The 23,467-nt window shown below is 31.1% G+C and overlaps 2 long non-coding RNA genes across 2 annotated transcripts; one reads left to right on the plus strand and one right to left on the minus strand.

Moving 5' to 3' along the window:
- Nucleotides 1–605: 605 nt before the first annotated feature.
- Nucleotides 606–4,665, minus strand: LOC125258024. Its single transcript, XR_007182495.1, has 3 exons — nucleotides 4,498–4,665; nucleotides 973–1,070; nucleotides 606–790 (listed from the first exon to the last, which is right to left on the minus strand). It is a non-coding gene; the product is annotated as an uncharacterized LOC125258024 (long non-coding RNA).
- Nucleotides 4,181–15,759, plus strand: LOC125258022. Its single transcript, XR_007182494.1, has 5 exons — nucleotides 4,181–4,527; nucleotides 4,900–5,273; nucleotides 7,779–8,194; nucleotides 15,310–15,392; nucleotides 15,504–15,759. It is a non-coding gene; the product is annotated as an uncharacterized LOC125258022 (long non-coding RNA).
- Nucleotides 15,760–23,467: the final 7,708 nt, after the last annotated feature.

A 23,467-nucleotide genomic window follows, 5' to 3' on the forward strand; every position in this document is an offset into this window, starting at 1 on the left:
GAATATGGCAACATCTTTAATAGTAATGATTCATATTTTAATATTAATATTTAATTTAATTAAAGATTTTATGCATTAATATCAATTATTAGTGCAACATATTTCATATTAATATGTAATACAAATTAATATTTTAATATTAATATTAAAGATTCTTTACCAGTGGTTTTTGATATTTATATTAATTAATGAATATGTCAACATCTTTAATAGTAATGATTCATATTTTAATATTAATATTTAATTTAATTAAAGATTTTATGCATTAATATTCATTATTAGTGCAACATATTTAATATTAATTCATCTTTTAGTATTTAAGATTTAAGATTTAGCCGCAGATGATTTCGGACATTAATATTAATGAAATAATATAAATATGAATTAATACTAATTTGCCTGCAGAATGGTGTAGTTATGACATGGACCAGGATAACCAGCTAAACCTTGACCTCCAGGATTTCCCTGCAGAAGTGAGATTTTGTCAGAAAAATGGAAACAGCCGGAGTTTGAACAAATTCATGCCAAATAATTCCTTGATGCATAAACATTCTGTTTCCTCTGGTTGAGAGGAATAAATAATTGATCGATCTTAATTTGTGCAGATGTGAATTTGTTTGTTCACTGGACAACTCTTATAATAACTCTAAAGATTTGCATTTGATGACAAACTAGAGAAGTGCTCTGCTGTATTGTTGTTCAGCATTCCTGATTCATAGAGGAACTGATGAAACTCTGGATTAATGCTTGAACACAGAGAATCAGGAATGTGATGCTCCAAATATCCTTGCTGTTTTGGAAGAGGAAGAGATGAAATGTGTCATAATTTTGCATGTGAAGAAAAAGCCTCAGAAACACATCAAATGATGTCAGCAGATCAAAAAACGCTTTCAGAAACAAATACTGTCTGTCAGTAAGTGTCTGTTTGCTGCATCTGTATAATAGAATCATTACATATGATTTATTGTCCACCTGTATTTTCCCGTCTCTCCAGACGTGTCGAGATTACGCCTGTTGAACCATGAACTGAGAGTCAGTTTTGATTCCATGTTGACTTTCATCTGTTCATTCTGAAATCAAGAGAAGTTAAAAGTTAAGACATTCACACTCATATTCAGATACACAAACATTAACACACAGCTTTTGTCTTCCAACGGCTGAATGCACCGAATGGAATAAATACAGTTTGGTTGATCAGTGCTTTCCGTTGCTTGAAAGCAAATCAAAGCCGCTGTTAAATCTCATTTGTGTAGTTGACTAAACATCACGTTTTAAAACTGAACAGTCTTTAGAGTTCCTTGTTTTCGCCAGTAATTGAACAGAAATGGCAAACTCAGTAATGCACAAACAGACACTGAGGAAACTGGCAGGATGGGAAATGAGGCATAAAATTCAGTTCATGAAAATCAGACCGAGCAAAGAAAAGCAGCACATTTTCAGACCACCAGAGATCTCAGTGATGCTCCGTCTGGTTTATTGTTTTCCTGTTTGTTTGATCATGCATTTCATTGCTTTTGCAGTTGATTTGCGTTAAGGTGCATTTTGTCTGTCCTTATTCATTTATTTGCAATTTATATTACATTTATGACTTTTATCCAAAGCACCCTGCATTTCATTCAAATGTTTTTTCTTACTTAGTATTTTTGTCTTGTTTTCCAGTACAAATATCTAGAAACATTCTTAAATCAAGATACATTTAGCAAAATGACTTACGATAATAAGTCTTGTTTACCGAAAAATGGATCATAATTTGGTGAGTTTATGCTTAAAATAGAAGACAAATATCGGTCAGAAAAATAAACTTAATTCAGAGGGAAAACAAGATTATTTTTCTCACCATGTTGACAGATATTTTTCTTGTTTTAAGCATCAAATCACTTACTTTTGATTGATTTTTCATAAAACAAGACTTTAGTAAATGCATCTTGATTTAAGAACGTTTAGATATTTATTAATATTAATTAATAATCCTTGTTAACGTTACAAAAGTTGTTCATTAAAGAGCAATGAGTGATTGTTCTTTGTCTTTTTTTTTTTTTTTTTGCTTGATTAAAGGTCCCCTAGAATTAAAAATTGAATTTATCTTGGCATAGTTGAATAACAAGAGTTCAGTACATGGAAATGACATACAGTGAGTTTCAAACTCCATTGTTTCCTCCTCCTTATATAAATCTCATTTGTTTAAATGACCTCCGAAGAACAGTCGAATCTCAACATAACACAGACTGTTACGTAACAGTCGGGATCATTAATATGTACGCCCCCAATATTTGCATATGCCAGCCCATGTTCAAGGCATTAGACAAGGGCAGCCAGTATTAACGTCTGGATCTGTGCACAGCTGAATCATCAGACTAGGTAAGCAAGCAAGAACAACAGCGAAAAATGGCAGATGGAGCAATAATAACTGACATGATCCATGATAACATGATATTTTTAGTGATATTTGTGAATTGTCTTTCTAAATGTTTCGTTAGCATGTTGCTAATGTACTGTTAAATGCGGTTAAAGTTACCATCTTTTTTTACTGTATTCATGGAGACAAGACTGTCGTTATTTTCATTATTAAACACTTGCAGTCTGTATAATTCATAAACACAACTTCATTCTTTATAAATCTCTCCAATAGTGTGTAATGCTAACTTTAGCCATGGAGCATAGCCTCAAACTCATTCAGAATCAAATGTAAACATCCAAATAAATACTATACTCACATGATCCGACGCATGCATGCAGTATGCATGACGAACATCTTGTAAAGATGCATTTGAGGGTTATATTAGCTGTGGGAACTTTGTAAATGCACTGTATTATAGTCGAGAGCTCGGGGGACAGGGAGCACAAGATTTAAAGGGGCCGTGCGCTGAATCGGTGCATAGTTAATGATGCCCCAAAATAGGCAGTTAAAAAAATTAATTAAAAAAAAAATCTATGGGGTATTTTGAGCTAAAACTTCACAGACACATTCAGGGGACACCTTAGACGTATATTACATCTTGTAAAAACTGGTTCTAGGGCACCTTTAACATCAAAAACACAGACAGCAACAGGAATATTAGGCTACTGTCCCTTTAAGAGCTACTGTTACTAGGGCTGGGTATTGACACAATTTTCACGATTACTATTCACATGCTTTCGATTCGATTACGATTTCGATTCGATTCGATTTGAAATCGATTATTTTGGATGTAGTATTTCAGTTACAGTACACTGTAAACTACACATGGGAGTCAGCTGGTACTACTTTACTATAATATTGAAGGTTAAATTAACTTATTTATATACAAACACTTAAATTACACTCAATGATGTTTTTATTATACATAAAGTTTAGAATTACATAATCATATTTCTACTCCAGTTCGTTTTTTAAAAATATTAACATTTAAATCGCGGCTGTCGTAACCGATTTATTCAAACATGCATTAAATATTGAAGAACATTAAAACTTATAACGAATATGTAACGGTGCATAGCTATATTTATCAGAATGCTGCTTTCTAGAGTTCACTTTTCTAGCTGACTAATGAGTTTATGGTCACTGAATATGTTTTTCTGAGGTAAATGTGACGTTACGTGACATTGTTTAAGTTTTATTGACGTCTTTCCGAGGTTGAAACACTGATTGAGCGATTACACGAGACATGATACGGATTTCAGTAAGTTTTACTGTATATTTTAACATACCTTCAGATGTTCATGCATGTTTATTTCGCTGTAACTGGTATTAAAGCGGAGGAGAGGATGATCACATGCTTCTCTTTAACTGAGGCGCTAAAGCGATCCGTCACGCCACATTAAACAGCGCCAAAACGCTATTTATTTTTTGAATCTCATAATAAGATGGACGTCATTTGGGCTTCATATCAAAAGTAACAAAGCACAAAGATTATTGCGATTTATTTGATGGGAGGCGCTACATATTCTGCTCATTCATCAACTGAAAACAGACTAGACTAATCGATTCTTGGGATTTAAGAATCAATATCGGTTCATAAAAATGAGAATCGATTATAATCTAGAGATCAATATTTTTTACCCAGCCCTAACTGTTACACATATTTACATTCAGTTAAGACATAACTGACTATGTATGACTACTTGCCAAGACTGGCATTTTGACATAATTTTGCTTGAATATGTCTATTCAAGCACAATAAGACAAGAAAGAGAGCTCAATTCAGTATTCGCGGGTGCGCGCTTTAAACTTCCCACACATCGCGCGAGTAACAAATTGAATTCCCTTTCGCCATCTTCTTGACTGAGCATGAATATTTAAATTGATAAGGCTTAAATGTTCATGACGAAGCAGCGCTGACCCATCAACTTTCCAAGGCTTCAAACATCCATCACGACGGATCAGTGTTTCTCCCGCCATTGTGTTCCCGCCGGGGTGATATGAGGGGAGGACGCGCGCTCGCGATTCCAACATGACGAATGGCTGTAGATTGCTGTGTCATAATTAACGATGGACATTACCGTGAGTCTTTGACTTACCTCGCGTTACCCGGCTCCATATCATAGCAGGTCAGTCCCCACAGCACATTAGGACAATTAATACGCCGGCTTAACCTTCGTCTGCCTCTCTACGTGAGCAGAAAGAGTTCCCGCCACCGGCCGCCATGACTGATGACACCCGACGGCCATTATCAGGACTTCACACGTGTGTGTGTTTAGCGCAGGAAGAGTGTGTGTGACTATATGGGCTGACTACATTTTGCCCATTGTTTGTGTATTAGTGATGTTTACTAAGCCAATCATGCACTGAAACAAACAAAATATTTACCAACCTTGTGTAAAGCCCTAACTTTAGCAGACATTGCATCGCTCAAATTCTCCTGTTCAAGTGTTTCCTACACATGTTCACTCTAAAACTCTGTCATTTTGTGTTTTTATCAGCATGTGACCTTTGCAGTGACCCTGTCATCCTCTGACCCCTGACCTTGATAAAGATGGAGGAGCTTCAGCTCGTTTCCGACACTTTTATGGGCTGATTTAGAGAGACACATGATTTCCTCGTGGATGATCTATGGAGTGTTGCTCTCCTCTGGACCGGACGCTGTTCATCAGTCTCAGAGATAGAGCTGTCCTCCTTTCTGTTCACGTGGACGACATGTTGTGCTTTATCTCCACTGAGAGAAGCTATCAGAGGAACGCGGCTGTAGAAAGGGAGGATCTGGACTGTAAATGGGTTTATCAGTTCTGCGTTAGTTTAGGATGATTATAGAGTCTCTCCTGCTCTCACATCCACAGACGTGGCCACAAAAACATGGGTATTTTTTATATATGGAGTTTTTCTTCCTTCATTTAAAATAAAATTGTGTCCATGAAAATGCAAAAACATGGTATGAAGCGATGTCAAGAGCATGCCAAACCAACAGGTGGCGATATAACCCTAACTGTAAAGCCACGTTGGCCAATCAGAAGCCTCTGGTAAAAAGGTTATTACCGGTTCCTGTTCCGACATCACAAGTTTCTAAACATCTTCACCCTGGCAGGAGTTTTCCAAAATGTTCAGTTTCAGTGACGGGATACTGCGTTTGCGTGTGGATGAACGGCCAAACCGCATAGAAAAAGCTGCGGTTTTGAAAATAAACGTGTTCGTGTGGACAGGGCCTAAAATGTCTTAATTAACTTCAGAATCAAAAGAAAATTTTTTTTATTAATTATTGTAATAATTTGGTTTCATTAATTCATGAGGAGGAATGTTTCAGTAATTCTTGTAATAATTCTTAATTTCATTCTTAAAAATAATTCTTAAAAATTTCATTCTCATGTTTTTTTTTATGATTAATGCCAAAATCAAAAGAAAAAAAATTAGTTTAATTATTTTTATACAAAATTACATTTTTATAGTAAAGATAGTTTTTAAAAGTGGAATGAACATCATTTAAAAGCAAAAGAAAAAAAATTACAATTAAAAAAAGTATTAAAAAAAAATAAATAAAAATGTATTAATTCTTATTTTTTTCCATAATTAACCCCAAAATCAAAAAGAAAAATAATATATATATAGTTTAATTGTTTTTATACTAAACCCCAAAATCAAAAGAAAAGATAGTAAAGATAGTTTTTTTTTTTAAGTGGAATTAACATCATTTAAAAACAAAAAAAAAAAAAAAAAAAAAGTACATTTAAAAAAATGTCATATTTTACAATATATATAATGTACTTTTTTCCATTGCAGTAGGTTATAATACAATATAAAGAGAAATATATATATATACGTAGACACACATACATATATATGCATATGTGCGTTTGTGTATAAAAATGATATAATATTATATAATAATATATTAATATATAAATTCAGATAATATATAATACATAATTTATAAGTTATAATACAGTTTATTAATAATAAAATAAATATGTACAATATACAATTAATTATATAATAAATATATAATATATATAATAAATATATATAAAATGCATGTGTGTGTGTAAAAAATATATTAATATATAATAAATAATATATTAGATTTATTCATATAATATATAATATATATATAATAAAAATATACAAAATACATGTGTACGTGTATAAAAAAATTATATATTAAAATAATAAATAATATATTAATATATAAATTCATATAATATATAATGCAAATAATTTTATACATTTTATATATATATGTATAAATAATACAGTTTATTAATAATAAAATACATAAAAAACAAATATATACAATATAGAATTAATTATATAATAAATATATAATATTATATAATAATATATTAATATATAAATTCAGATAATATATAATACATAATTTATAAGTTATAATACAGTTTATTAATAATAAAATAAATATGTACAATATACAATTAATTATATAATAAATATATAATATATATAATAAATATATATAAAATGCATGTGTATGTGTGTAAAAAATATATTAATATATAATAAATAATATATTAGATTTATTCATATAATATATAATATATATATAATAAAAATATAAAAAATACATGTGTACGTGTATAAAAAAATGATATATTAAAATAATAAATAATATATTAATATATAAATTCATATAATATATAATACAAATAATTGTATAAATTTTATATATATATATGTATAAATAATACAGTTTATTAATAATAAAATACATAAAAACAAATATATACAATATAGAATTAATTATATAATAAATATATAATACATAATAAATATGTGTATGTATAAAAATTATATATTGATATATAATAAAATATTAATATATATATTAATATAATATATAATACAAATAATTTTATAAAAGTTATATATATATATATATATATATATAGTTTATTAATAATAAAATAAACAAAAATAAATATATACAATATAGAATTAATTATATAATAAATATATAATACATATGTGTATGTATAAAATTATATATTGATATATAATAAAATATTAATATATAAATTAATATAATATATAGTACAAATAATTTTATAAAAGTTTTATATATATATATATATATATATATATATATATATATATATATATATATACAATTAATTATATAATAAATATATAATACATATATATATGAATTATAATAAAACAGTATAAATAGTAAAATATAAATACTCTTTTTCACAATGCAGTAAAGAGAATTAGGTGGGGAAAACAAAGCGAGGGTGCTTAAATATCATTAAAATCAAACTTTTTTCATTTGATTGAACTGGACATGATCATCTGAAATATAATGTTTTTGTTTTGTTGTTTTTCCACTGATTGAAGGATTCTGTTGTTTCTGAAGGTGTTTGTGCCGTCGGAGGATCTTCAGTCACACACCTGCTGCATCTGAATGAATGATGGACTTCCACACGTCTTTCAGCTGCACAGAGAAAATCTAAGGACACGCTGAAGGAAGCAGAAGCAGAATGGCTGAAGTGACATTGTGTCTGGATTGTCAGGGGGAGATTGGCATTAAATTTTCACAAGAATGTGCAACTTTTTTCACCGCAGTATTTGTGCCGGACGATTTCCGCATTAAACTTTAATGCCGCTGCCGCATCAGTGAGGAAATTAACTTGTGCTTTTTATTTACAGGTGTTCAAGAGGCCGCGTCCTCGACCCAGAATCAATATATGCTGATGACCTCTGACCCCTGACGTGTCTGGAGATTAGGATCTGATCAAAGCTTCCCACGGAGCGTGTGCTTCTGCTGAGCAGGTGATTTGAGATGATTGTACAGGGATAGTTCAGAGAAAATATAGTTATATATATATATATATTAACAGCTCCGAGTGTTTAAGAAGGTGCTACAGGTCAAGCTGGTTAAAGTTTCTGACTTTCTGTAGTTTCCCATCAAGAACACGGATGAGATTATAATGACGCCGGCAGTTAGCCTAATGCACATTGGGATCTTGACATTTAATTTTAAAGTTCACACGAAAAAGGTAATTGCTTTTGAATGACCTGATAATGCTTTAGGAGAGCGGCAGAAAGCCTTCGTAACATTAACTAGTCCTCTAATGGTGATTATTTTCCCCCCGGCTTCGTGTCACGATTACTGAGAAAGGTTTCTGTAAGTAAATAATGTATGGATATAAATTTCTGCTACTGAACGACTGCTGCTTATCGTCATTAAAATACAGGATTGATCTTTTCCATCATGAGGCCATCGGATGATAAAGGTCAGGCGCTCGTCTTCCTCATTAATAAAACTGGGAAAGCGTGAATATTCATAGTGTGGGCTTTAGGTCCAGTGACATGAAAGTTGTGTTATATTACCACATCAAAACTTAATAACCAGCTATGAAACGTGTATGCCGTTCTCATGAAAGTTTTCGCCGTAATGTTAAAGAACTCGTTAAAAACACGGATGCTCTGGCAGTAAAAAAGGCCGTAAAGCTTGAGGACAAAAGGACAGTTTGGTCAGCCGGAGTTAGACGAGCTCTTCATGAAGATCACTGACGCTGAACTGAGTTTCTCTGATCTCTCTGTCTATGGACTGTCACTATATTTTCCAAAGCAGTGTGAGAAGGGAATATTATGTTGCATATGGATATTTTTGCATTTTATATATATATAAGGTCCTATGCAAAACCATTCATATATAATATGTATAAGTATTTTTTTTACACAAACAATATATATATATATATATATATATATATATATATATATATATATATATATATATACTTATAATATACTTTATATAGGTAGATAAAACACATATATATATTTATATATATATATAAGCTATAAAAATATTTATGAATATTTTTTAATTAATAATATTTCAATAAAAGATTCAATATTTACTTTTTAAATATTAAAATTATTTTTTTTATTAATTTTAAAATTTTATAAAGACTAAAAAATATTTACTTTTATTTAAACATATTTATATTTAATATATTAACAATATATTATGTAATTATATATATATATTTATATAGCTATAAAATATTTAAGAATTTTTTTTTAATTAATTACATTTTTTAAATTATATTAAATAATATTTCAATAAAATAGTTTCAATATTACATTTTTTAAAATATTAAAATTAATTTAATTTTAATTTGAAATATTATAAAGAATATAAAAATATATATATATTTTTTATATTTATTATTTAAAAATATTTATATTTAATATTTTTAAATAATAAATATAAATGTAAAAAAATATATATATATGTGTGTGTGTGTGTGTGTGTGTGTGAGGATATTTGTTTATTATTTTAAATAATAATATTTCAATAAAATAGTTTCAATATTTAAATGATTAAAATATATTATTAAGACCATAAAAATATTTACTTTTATTTAAAAATATTTATGTTTAATATTTTTTATATCAAACTATATATATTATGGAGGATATTTGTTTATTATTTTAAATAATAATATTTCAATAAAATAGTTTCAATATTTAAATGATTAAAATATATTATTAAGACCATAAAAATATTTACTTTTATTTAAAAAATATTTATGTTTAATATTTTTATATCAAACTATATATATATATATATATATATATATATATATATATATATATATATATATATATATATATTTATTTATTATTTTTTTTAATTTTTTTTAAGTTGCATGTGTTTTTTTGTTCATATTTGATAAATCAGTATGATATAGTGAGAATATGGAGGGGAAAACAACCTGTTTTACTCAGAGGCCTAAACTTTTTGATTTTAGGATGCAAAACGCATTATAATGCAATGCAATACATTGATGATTGAGAGATGAAAAAATAAACGTTCCTCAAAAGCCTGATGGATCATATTTAACACTCATGATTTCTCTATAAAACATTATATATGGATAAACTTGTAAAAACCTAAGTTGCTTCGGTCCAGTAGGTGTTCATCCTGAAATATTACAAACAATAACTCATATGTTATTGTGTTTATCAGTGGAGATCTGTGGTGTTCAGACTCCAGCAGTGTCACTGCAGACACTATTTGCATTTTCTGCCCCCCCCTCACCCCGACGTTATTATTCAGAATGCTTATATAACGCAGATGTGTGGCTTATGTAACATGTTTAAGATGTGTACAATGAGAGATTGTGTGTTCCTGGAGCTACAGGAGACTGGCCCACTTCTGCAGGTTAGAAACACAAAACTGAAACAAACCATCACTGCGTATGAACCATCTGGTTTTATATGTTTTAGGAATAAAGAATTGACTTGATTTCCTTTCTTAATTAATGTTTCTGGCCATGATTAATCAGTGCATGTTAAAGAAAAAAACATTTCATAAAAATTCCTCGCAATTTAATGTTCATGCTGAAACCGCAGAGGCTGTTGTTCAGTAATGTTAATTAAAGCTTGTAACAAGCAGTCCACTGATGGCAAGTTTGATGAACCCATGTGCAGTTTTATTCCAAAAATACAAAAAAATAAATAAAGACTTAACAGAGCATGACTAGCTTGACTTGAAACATGAACTTAAATACAAACACAAACAAACTCACACAAACAATACCAGACAAGAGACAGAGGAAACATGAGGTCAATATAAACCCCGCCAAATTAACTACAGTAGCCTAAAACTAGCCCAATCGCGTTCCATGGGGTAAAATCCACGTTTTTGCCGGGATTCCCCTAGTAAAATTCGCATTCCAGAGGATAAATGTCATGTTATTTGAGGTCGCTTCAACCTGCGGACTTGAAAAACAACCCCCGGTAACAGTGTTGCAGGAAAACCACAGACTTGGCAACACTGCACCTGTGAACATGATTAAACAATTAACCAATAAGCACATGACATGATCACATGAGGACAAGGGAATCACATGACAAAGGGGAGCACATGGCAAGATAGCATAGCTGTGTAAGACATGAAACATAAACATGAAACAAAACCACATCTAGATTTAGCGATTTTCTTTTCTTTTATTTTTTTAAATTATCTTATTTTATACATTATTTTACTTTAAATAATCCAATTAATTCCTGATGGATAAAATCAAGTTCCGCTAATTTTCTTATATTTCTTTATTTATTTTTTTATTATTTTATTTTATTATTTTATCTTATTTTATTAATTATTTCACTTTAATCATCCAATTCATTTCTGAAGCATACATTTAAATGTCTGGCTAAAAAAATAAAAAATTGAAATTATGACGTACTAAATCAAGTCAAATATTACAATAAAAGACAAGATTATGACATACTAAGGCATACATTACGAGATTAAAAGTCATAATTATGACACATTAAGTCAATTATTACATAAAAAGTCAAACTTATGACATACTAATTCAATTATTACATCAAAATTATGACATACTAAGGCATAATTATGAGTAAAAGTCATAATTATGACACACTAAGTAAGTTATGACATAAAAGTCAAAATTATTACATACTAAGTCATAATTATGGCATACTAAGTCATAAAAATGACATGAAAATCATGCAAATAAAAAGTCAAAACTATATTTTCATAGTCATAAAATAAAAAGTAAAAAGTGTGACAAGTCGAAAACTGACATAAATCAAAATTATGAGATGAAAAGCTGAAATTGAGATGAACATGACTTTTAATGTAATAAAATGGGCTTTTATCTTAGAATTAGAAATATCTAGTTCAGTCTCTAGAGGGCACAGTCTGCAAAGCAATCACACCATTACCGTATTGTGCAATCTGATTGGCCTCTGCTGATCCTGCAGCCAATGAGATTGCTTGCTCAACATTTAAACAGTTCCTCTGAACGCCTCCACCTCCCCAGCTCCACCTGCCTAGATCTGCTGTGGGATTCAGCAGCAGCAGATCTCACATGCTCACAGCAGCGAGTCTGTGTTTTTATTAGCAGTAATGCTCTGCAACAGCAGCAATAATTAACAACAGCGACAGCATAGCAGATATAGTCGGCCAAAACCAATTACATTAACATTGCCATATTCGATAACATGCTAAAACTATTCCAAGACTTGTCATGACTAAGTTTTTAAGATCTTAATATTTTTCCCCCCTATGTGGCATAAATGGTTTTCCATAGATTAAAGCTTGTGATTTTGTCCAGTTCTGGTCGGTAAAGTGACGTCTGAGATCGAACCCATCAGCGCTGCTACAGAGATGCACACTTAGCCTCTAATCAGGCTGGATTTACGCTTTTACAAAACAAGTCGAAGGCCAAACATTATTCCTGCTGTGAAATAGCAGCTAAAATGATTTTTACGAGCAGAGAGCTGCTTTAAATGCACGGCAGTCAATCACCGCACTGTAATTATGCATTTGAAACGATGTCTATTTTAATAGCCTTCCAGAGAAAATAACAATACGCGCGTTTTATGGAGGGAGATAACCATTTCTCCCAGAGCTTTTTCCTCGCCGAGCAAATGCACATGCAGAGACGAAACGGCTCTCCTGGGAAATCAAGTCCTTCACAACTCACCGCCAAAAAGTACAAGTCATGTTCTCCGCAAACTGCATGTGTTGCTACTGTATGCATAAATAATGCAGCAGACGCATTAGAGCAGGATCTGTGTAAGTTCACACAGCAGGGACGATCATGTGATCTGAGGCTTACTGCAGTCGCACACAATCCTCGACTCCGTGAACTTTCTGTATGAATGTGTTTGAGATGTGTGATTCTCTTATACAATATCCATAAATAATAAGCTTATATATAAATCCACATAAATGAGTTTGTGAGGCTATAATATAATATTTGGTTGCATTCTCTGTTTTGGAAGAAAATGTCAGTGACGATGGCGTACACTATAAAAAATAATGTGTTTGTATCAATTTTTTTGAGTTATGACAACTTTGAGCGAATTTATGTTCAACCAACAGGCTACAATTTAATTTGTAGCAAAAACACAAATTTTTAAGTTGATTACTCAAAAAAATTAAGTTGCTCCAACTACTTAGAGTCCTGGAACCAATTAATCTTATCTATTTCAGTTCAAAACAGCTATCATAGCACATGCTAAAAGACATAAAAAAAGAACATAAAAAACACATAAAATAACACTTAATTTTAACATTTATTCTCCTTATCCAGCATGCTGGGAACTAGAAATCCACTGCTGAATTGCCGAATTGTCATTTTTTTTGTCCAAAGGCCTTAATAATAATAAAAAACACAGATATGATATCCAGAGTATGTAAGGTAGTACAACTAAATCTATTTTATTGAATCCAAAAGGTTTAATTATATTTTGCTACATTTAAAGGTATTTTAAAGATTTTGAAGTGTCAAAAGGTCATTCGGTTTAACCGTCCAAAGGCCAATACAGCCATTTCATTTGTGATTAAAATATCTTAAAATGTAATAAATGTGTATATTTTTTTATTCTGGCATGATTTTATAACATCATATATCAATATAGTGAACAATGGTATTAAAAATTATGTGTAGAAGTCGTTGCTTTGTTATGAGAAAGAATGAACTTCATTGATGTCATTTGGAGTAACCAATATAAAGGGACCATTTTGGATCAAGACATGCAGGTCAATATCATGTGACAGGATGTGACATCATTCAGACACCTGCAGAGGACCACATGGTCATGAAGTAAAGTCACTAACTCTCTCTTAACTATTTGAAAAATTCATATTTTCACTTGATCATACACATGTCCCGAAACATCAGGTCATTTGGTATAACCGCTATAAAACATGGAAAATGTTGCAATATTTTAAAAACTTGTACTAAATATAAAATGTTTGATTGTCCTTTTGTTAGCTAGCTAGATATCAGCCTATTAGCATTGTTTGAAAATATCGTCATTCGGTAAAACCAAAAGTGTCATTCGGTAAAACCGAATTACTTTTTTGGTGACAAATTTTGTCCATCTTGTAAAAAATGACACAAGCAGTGTTAATTGATTATAAAAACCACATAATCTCATTAATAGCACTTAATAAAACTTCAAAATTAATTATATCTCCATTATGTTTTTTTACACTTTTAAAAAACTTATTCGTCAATGACCCTACTGCAATTTAATTAAAACTTAATTAACGCAGAAATTTGAGTTTAAATTACAGACGATTTTAAGTTGATGTAATGATCAACATTATTATGTCAACAAAATAATGTTGCAACTTAAAAGGTTTAATTAAAACAATAAATTAGAATTTTTAACTTGCAACCATGCAATTATTTAAGTTGCGGTAACAGGAATTACAAGAACAATATTGTTTAAAAGTTTAGGGTCAGTATGGGTTTTTTTTAAATAGTCTCTTCTGCTCACCAAAGCTGCATTTATTTGATCAAAAATACAGTAAAAAATGTGAAATATTATTACAATCTAAAATAGCAGTTTTCTATGTGAATATATAGTAAAGTGTCAATTTATATCCAGTGATCAAAGCTGAATTTTCAGCATCGTTACTCCAGTCTTCAGTGTCACATGATCCTTCAGAAATCATTCTAATATGATGATTTGCTGCTCAAGAAACATTTATGACTATTATGTTTTTGTAGAATCAGTTTATTTTTCAGGATTCTTTGATGAATAGAACATTCAAAAGAACAGCATTTATTTGAAATATAATCTTTAGTCACATTATAAATGTCTTTAAATATTATTTTCCTTTCATTATTTAGAATTATTTTAACCATCTTCATGAATCTCGTCCTGTATCTTTCATCAGATCATCCACAAATGTGTGTCAGATAATCTAGAGACGCTGCTGCTCAGAAGTTACACACACATTTTTGTGACGTTTCTGCCGGTTCACATGTAATGCATCAGTGAGCGTGCCAAATCAATCTGTACGCTGATTCTGTCGCTTATTCGGTGGAAATGTAGTGTGTGACCTGGTTACGTGTGTTCATGTTTATCTCTGTCTGCAGGTATTTCAATGTGATCGTCTTTGATTCTCCATTGAAAATCATATTTACATGTTCTGACTACACAGACCGGCCCTCTCCTCAACGTAAGAGCCATTTACATCTGTTTGAGCTGAAATTACGGTCACGCCAAGAACATTAGGAGAATCAGAAGTTCAAAGAATGGCACACATAAATTCACAGTTTTTTCTTCACAGGGATTTTTACAGCCAGTCGTAAATCTGAAGAGAGATGGAGGGAAGATCATAATGGACGAAGACATTCCTTCTGCGTCCTCCTGGTATCCTGGATATATCAGTTTCTCAATTTTAATCGATTCTCATTTTTATGAACCGATATCGATTCTTAAATCCCAAGAATCGATTAGTCTAGTCTGTTTTCAGTTGATGAATGAGAAGAATATGTAGCGCCTCCCATCCAATAAATCGCAATAATCTTTGTTACTTTTGATATGAAGCAAAGTCTCAGATTTCAAATGACGTCCATCTTATTATGAAATTCAAAAAATAAATAGCGTTTTGGCGCTGTTTAATGTGGCGTGACAGATCGCTTTAGCGCCTCAGTTAAAGAGAAGCATGTGATCATCCTCTCCTCCGCTTTAATACCAGTTACAGCGAAATAAACATGCATGAACATCTGAAGGTATGTTCAAATATACAGTACAACTTACTGAAATCCGTATCATGTGTCGTGTAATCGCTCAATCAGTGCTTTCAACCTCGGAAAGACGTCAATAAAACTTAAACAATGTCACGTAACGTCACATTTACCTCAGAAAAACATATTCAGTGACCATAAACTCATTAGTCAGCTAGAAAAGTGAACTCTAGAAAGAAACATTCTGATAGATATAGCTATGCACCGTTACATATTCATTATAAGTTTTAATGTTCTTCAATATTTAATGCATGTTTGAATAAATCAGTTATGACAGCTGCGATTTAAATGTTGAAATATGATTATGTAATTCTAAACTTTATTTATAATAAAAACATCATTGAGTGTAATTTAAGTGTTTGTATATAAATAAGTTAATTTGACCTTCAATATTATTATAGTAGTACCGACTCATAAATCGAAAGCATGTAAATAGTAATCGAATCGAATCGGTAAAATTGTGTTGATATCCAGCGCTAGTTATCAGAATAAAGAAAATTAAACATTTAGGCCTATAAATTAAAAAATTATGTAATTAATAAGTTATTTATTTATTACAACGGTGAAAAAAGACCTAAACAAAATGTACTAAATCTTTAAAAATTTTCTTCTTTACATTTTTTCAAAAACATATTTTCTCTACCAATTCGAACTTGATATTTTTTTCTAACAAGTAATATTGCTTCAAATACACATAGTTGTCCTTACAACTTATATAATACTTGAATTTAATAGTTTTTTTTCTGTATGATTATCATATATGAATAAAATGCTATAGAGTGCCCCTATTATGCTATATTAAAGGTTCCTAAAGTTGTTTTGGCGTCTCCTACAATCAGTTTACGTGAATCCAAGGTAAAAAAAACATTTTAATTTTCTCATAATATCCATTGCAGCATCAGCACTTTGTTCAGTCTGAAGCAGTTTGTTCAAAGATTCGGTCTCTCTAAACCCCGCCCTGCTCTGATTGGTCAGATGACCCAGTCTGCTGTGATTGGCCAGAAACCAAACGCTCATTATCATATCTGAATCTCAGCTCTTGATTCACAGTGATACGAACAGTAACGATGGCGTCGGTTTTACCGTATCAATCTCTTTGAAAACAGCGTCTTCTCGACATGAACAACACGAACCAAACTCTTCCAGTCTCAGATACAACTACAAAGTTTGAGGGCGGGGCAAAGAGACGCCATTCAGCCAATGAAGACCATAGACTGGCATTATGCAAATTAGTTCCAAACCTACTGACGACTCGTTTCAGGCTGTTTAGGACACAAAAACTTTGAAATCTTTGATACTTTTACATTCACAAACAGCTTTATATCACACACCAAAAAAGCATAATAATATCTAGTGCATGTAGTCCAACCATTTCAGACCAATAATAAACAACAAAAAGGCAATAAATGCATAATATCTTCCTGAAGAAAGTTACTTTCGTATAAACTTCAGGGCACTCTGACACAGAGAAACCCTGATGTAGAAGTTTCTCAGACAAACAGCATATCTGACACCTGGAGTCACGCGTAAATCATCCGCTCGGACGAAAGGTCAACAGAAGCATCGCTGCCTCGGGAAAGAGAAACCAGACGCAAGAAACAACAGCGCTGCTTCTGACATTTGTGTATGTTGAGGTCACATGACACACTCGAGCGGATTCTGAGAAGGTAAACATCTGAAATGAATCACTTCTTCTCATTCATGAACATAGAACTACTTTCATGTTAATCACTATGAGACTGAATTCTGAATTAATTTGGAGCGAATGATTGGTTTTTCCAACAACAAATGCAGTTTGACATGTTTACACACGCGGCGCATTAACAGCAGGAGTGTGTTTGATGGGATTATTTATCTGAGAGGAATCTTTCTCAAAGAGGACGATCCTGTGATGCTTTGAAGTCACGATTGAACTGATGATGTTCTCCTGAACAACAGAGAGAAATGGAAAAATGAAATGGATATTTATATCAAACATATTTAAATCATGTTATTGCATTTTTCCATATGCTGTTTCTGTCATTATCAACTGAAACTGAACGTTTGGATTGTAGAAATGCTTTTAACCATTAAAATAAAGCGGTGAGCCACTTCAGGTCATGCATGGCATGTTTTATTTGTAATATAAAATATATAAATATATAATATAAAATAATACCGGTGAATAATTAATAAAAATATATATATATATATATATATATATATATATATATTATATCTTAATGTATAGATATATAATATTCATATATTTCTATATTCATATTTTTATAATATATTTTATTAAATAATATTTAAATAATATTTTGAAAAATATGAAATAATACTGGTACATCTTAAAACACTAAACTACAACTAAAACCTAAAATTAAAATGAAAACACAAAAAAAATTATAAATAAATAAATTAATATATATATATGTAATATATAATATATTTTTCTGTTTTAATTTTAATTTTTAGTTGTAGTGATTTTGTGTGATTTTGACATTATTATTATTAATATGATTATTATTTAAATATTTATTTCTATCTTTAATTTATATTTATTTCAGTTTTTTAGTTATTTTTGTACTTCAATTTATTTTTATTTTTATTTTTTTATTTTTCATTTAGTTGCCAAGGCAATATTTCTCATTTTTGTTTACGTTTTTCAAATTTAAGTTGTTCTTCCAATATTTATATTTTATTTCAACTTTATTCCAATTACTGAAAACATTCACTCTAAAAAATGTTGGGTTAAAAACAACCCAAGTTGGGTTGAAAATGGATAAACCCAGTGATTGGGTCGTTTTAGCCCAGCGGTTGGGTTAAATGTTTGCCCAATGTGGTGGGTAGTTTTATTTAACTCAACTATTGTTTAAAAATTACTATATGAAATGAACCCAAAATAGGTTGGAAATTAAATATCAGACACATAATTACTAGAGGAAACAATAATAATCATAAGGTGAACATTTATTAATTTTATTGATTTAATAAATGTTTATTGTTTAATTATTATTCATTAAACTTATCAATAAATGTTCATTTCCAACATATTTTGGGTTCATTTTAAGCAAGAAATACAGTAATTTTTAAACAATAGTTGAGTCAAATAAAACTACCCAGCAGGTTGTGCAAACATTTAACCCAACCACTGGGTTTGTCCATTTTCAACCCAAATTGGGTTGTTTTTAACCCAGCATTTTTGATTCCAGCTGAAGGTATTTCTATTTTAGTGACTTTGAATGTGTCTCATCCAGAACTATTCATTATATATTATTAGTTGAACTGTTTTAGTCTTCAGTTTTTGGTTTCATAATACTAAAATGTTTTTGCACAGATCATTCACACTTCCAGCATATATGTTATATATGCCATTAATAATTACTCATTCTGTGACAGGAAGGTCATCTTACCTTTAGATAACTGAAAGTCTGTAATATAAAGAGCCACAGAAAGTAAACGCTGTTGTATCAGGCCCACGTTCATTAAACAAAGATCTCTGTCTCTGTGAATATCCATCATGTGTGCATGAACCTCATGTTCTCGTCCGTGAGTCACAGAAAACATTTCAATATTATCATTGTATAGTGCTGTTCGAGCACATCCTTCATCTCTGTAGGAGGAAACATGTTCATCTGTCCTTGGACGAGAGTATTGACTGAAGCACAGCGCAGAGCGAATCATCCTTGGGAAATGTCATACCATTTAGTGAACGCCATTGTTCATGGCAGCCGCTCATTGATATTTATTGATATTCCAGTTGGAAACGACTGATGGATTCTCAGGATCTGAGAGCGACAGGAGAAGAAATCTAAGAGCTTGAACTGCTTTGGTAAGGAATAATCACCCTGAAATGCACAATTTACTTTATTTACTCACCTGCATGTCATTTCAAACCTGTGTGGCGTTCTTATATTCTGTAGAGCTCAAAAGAATGACCTTCACGCTGCTCTTTTCTAAGAGGCTATCATACTCCAGAAATCACCAAACTGAAGTCCATGTGACTCAAATCTTCTGAAGTGAAACTGATTTACTGTTTTTCGCTGCAAGATGCATCATGACAGACTTTGATTTATGTTTTTGGTCTCATCCCTGCGAACAAAAATATGCTCTAAGAATGTTTTGCTAATGTTCATATTATGAGAATGTTAATGCTTTCTGAACATTCTAAACGTCCAACTTTTTGCTTGGTTACGCAAACGTTTAGGCAACATTCCATTTTATCATCTTCAAACATTCTGGGAACGTTACTTTTGAATGTTCTCTGAACATTCCGAAACAAGTTGTAACATTTAAAAAATGTTAGATGAACGTCCGACTAAAACATTCCAGAAAAAAAAAAATGTTTTGAGAACATTATTGAAGAGCAGATAACATTGAGCAAACGTTCTGTTAACGTTACTGGAAGAACCTTGCCAGAACGTTCCCTGTTATCTGGGATTGTGAATGATTCATCAGAGGTGCACTCAAAAAAATAACTCTTTGAATGAACATAAAAAATCATGGAAAGGATTAAGTTGCTTTATTTCAGCATTATGCAATTCTGTTATTCCAATTTAATGTACTTACATTGGGTCAACTTAATTTATTAAGGTTGATTCAACTTATTTACTATGGTTGGGCACAGCTTAATTTAATAGTGTCAGCCCAACTAATTTGCAATGTTTTGGACCAACTCATTTACTTAAGTTGATCCAATCTATGCAATTTAAGTTAGCCTAACAAACGTGCTTAATGCTGAAAGAAAGCCATTTAATCAAGCGGAAATCCTTTCCATGATTTAATTACATTAATTTAAAGAATAGCTTTTGAGTGTTAATAAATGAAAACCTTTTTTAGAAATTAATGTTTGTCTAAAATGACTTTTCTCTTCAGATGAACTCATCGATCTCATCAATATCAACCACCTTAAAATACAGGAACTTTCCCCGTCCAGTCAAATCCAATCAATGGAGAAAATCAAACTCTTTCCTGTATTATTATTATTATTATTATTATTGGATTATGTAAGTAAAATTAGATGTGAATTGCACAGCATAGCTGAGGCAATTTTAAACATTTATAAATAAATATAGAATTTTACTTAATATTTTTATATGCTTATTTTATCCCTTAACTCCGTTCATTCATTCATTCACATTTATTTAAACATTGTCATTTCATTTTCTACATGCAGATTTCATAAACTAAATAATTGTACTAATTTAATATATTTAACCCTTTTTAAAAAAAAATGTTAAAATTTAATTTAATTTCCTCCAGAAATGCAATCAGATTTTCTCCAAAAATTTGAAATCAGCTGTGAAAAAAATATAAAATAAATAAATAAAAGTGAATAATTTACTGCAAAGCTCTAGTCACAGATGGACATCCTCTGCTCTATTACACTATTTTTGTATGTTCAGCTCTTAGTTTGATGAAGATGTTTGTCGGGTCGGTTTGCTTTCATGTGCAATCAAGAAAACCAATCATGTTTTGCCCTATATTTACCCTGTTAAACGAGGAGGTACAGCAGGAGTTAATTGGCTGTTTCTAGCAGCCGCTGAGCTCTTAAATAGAGTTTCTCTGTTTCTGAATGAGATTTCTTCTTGTTGCACTAAAGCACCTTGGAACGTGATCATTCTCATTTGATAGTCAGCTACCTTTCCAACATAAACTAATACTGTACCCTTTATAAAGTACAAAAGTAGCATTAAATTGCTGTTAACTAGTCTAAACAATGAGTAAACAGAATATTGGTCAACATTACAGCGACATCAGCTAAAAAGGAAAGTTGTCATTTGAGTCAAGTCACATGAAGAACCTTAACATCCATGGAATCTTTTGGAAAAAGGTTCTTAAAATGTTTTTTTCCGGGACACTTTATTTTTAAGATATCAGTACAGATTGTTTCAATCAACAAAATTTCAGCCGAAAAGACCATTTTTGTGTCATTATTCAGCTCAATTCAGTTCAAATTCTGTTCTCAACCGATATTATCAGTGAGGTTTATGATGAAGACATGCACTGAGGAATTATTCACAGCAAGAGCAGGAAAATAGATGGGCATAAATGGAGTCAGTTGAAGTTTCTCTGTGTGTTTGTGACGTCCGTCTCAAACTGTGATCGATCTCCCTCAGGGTGTCTGTTTGTGTGTTTGTGTATCGACGAAGCAGCTAAATGAATTTATGTTGGTCTTCTCATGGACTCGGAGCTCGATCAAACCCCATACACAAACCCCCACAATCCAATGCTGCACGGCGCTGGAGTCCTGCTGATGATGATGATGATGATGATGATGAAGGGTTTTTTCTCAGGGAGCAATTAGTCTCAGACTCAGAAACAGTCCATCTGATGATTATCGAACAGGTACGGAGAGAACTTCCTTGATTAGTCAAGCTCTAATCTGACTTCTAGAAGTCATGCAGGTGCAGGTGTATTTACAAATCTTACAAATTTACACATCTTCACATGTTTACAAATTTACATTTCTGCCTGGAAACAGAGTTGTGCTTAAGAACCAGCTTTCTATGAGCTCTTTGATTTGAATTTGACATTTTTCAGGTTAGTGGCATCAGATTTTTGGCAGGATATTCAGAGTTTTAAAGCACTCTGTAAACTAGGTTATCCAGAACTGTATGATTTTTAAGGATTTTAAAGTCTCTTCTGCTCACCAAGGCTGCATTTTTATATTTGATCAAAAATACAGTAAAAATCTGACATATTTTTACAATCTAAAATAGCTGTTTTCTATGTGAATATATAGTAAAATGTAATTTATTTCTGTGATCAAAGCTGAATTTTCAGCATCATTACTCCAGTCTTCAGTGTCACATGATCCTCCAGAAATCATTCTAATATGATGATTTGCTGCTCAAGAAACATTTATGATTATTATCAGTGTTGAAAACAGTTTTTCTGTGATACATTTTATTTTTCAGAATTCTTTGATGAATATAAAGTTCAAAAGAACAGCATTTATTTGAAATAGAATCTTTTGTAACATTATAAATGTCTTTACTGTCACAGTTTAATGCATCCTTGCATTAAATCAAAATATAATTGAATATAAAAATAATTTTAATAATCTTGTTAAACATTGACTATTGAGAAATAATCTAAGCTTCATGTTACTTTTGGATGGACAGAAATTCTGCATTTCTTTTTTTATGTGTTTTGTAGTCGGTTACATTCAGTTTGTTTATGATGGTCTTTATTATTAAGCAAAAAACTAGTTCAGATAAAGCTGCCCATAAATGGCATGTTTAAACAAAGTGAACTGTGATTGGTCACTTTACGTCACATGTGACCTTTCCAACATGATTATGTAATGCGTGGCGCATCACAGAGCAGTGCAAGACGAGCATTTGTGGTTAAAAAGAATATAAATTTTATTCTTTTAGAACATTTTTCTAGATAAGACCCTTATTCCTCGTCTGGGATCACGTAGAGCTCTTTGAAGCTGCACTGAAACTGACATTTGGACCTTCAACCCGTTGAACCCCAGTGAAGTCCACTATATGGAGAAAACTCCTGGAAT

Source organism: Megalobrama amblycephala, linkage group LG22 (assembly GCF_018812025.1).
Source record: "Megalobrama amblycephala isolate DHTTF-2021 linkage group LG22, ASM1881202v1, whole genome shotgun sequence".
Taxonomy (NCBI): Eukaryota; Metazoa; Chordata; class Actinopteri; order Cypriniformes; family Xenocyprididae; genus Megalobrama; species Megalobrama amblycephala.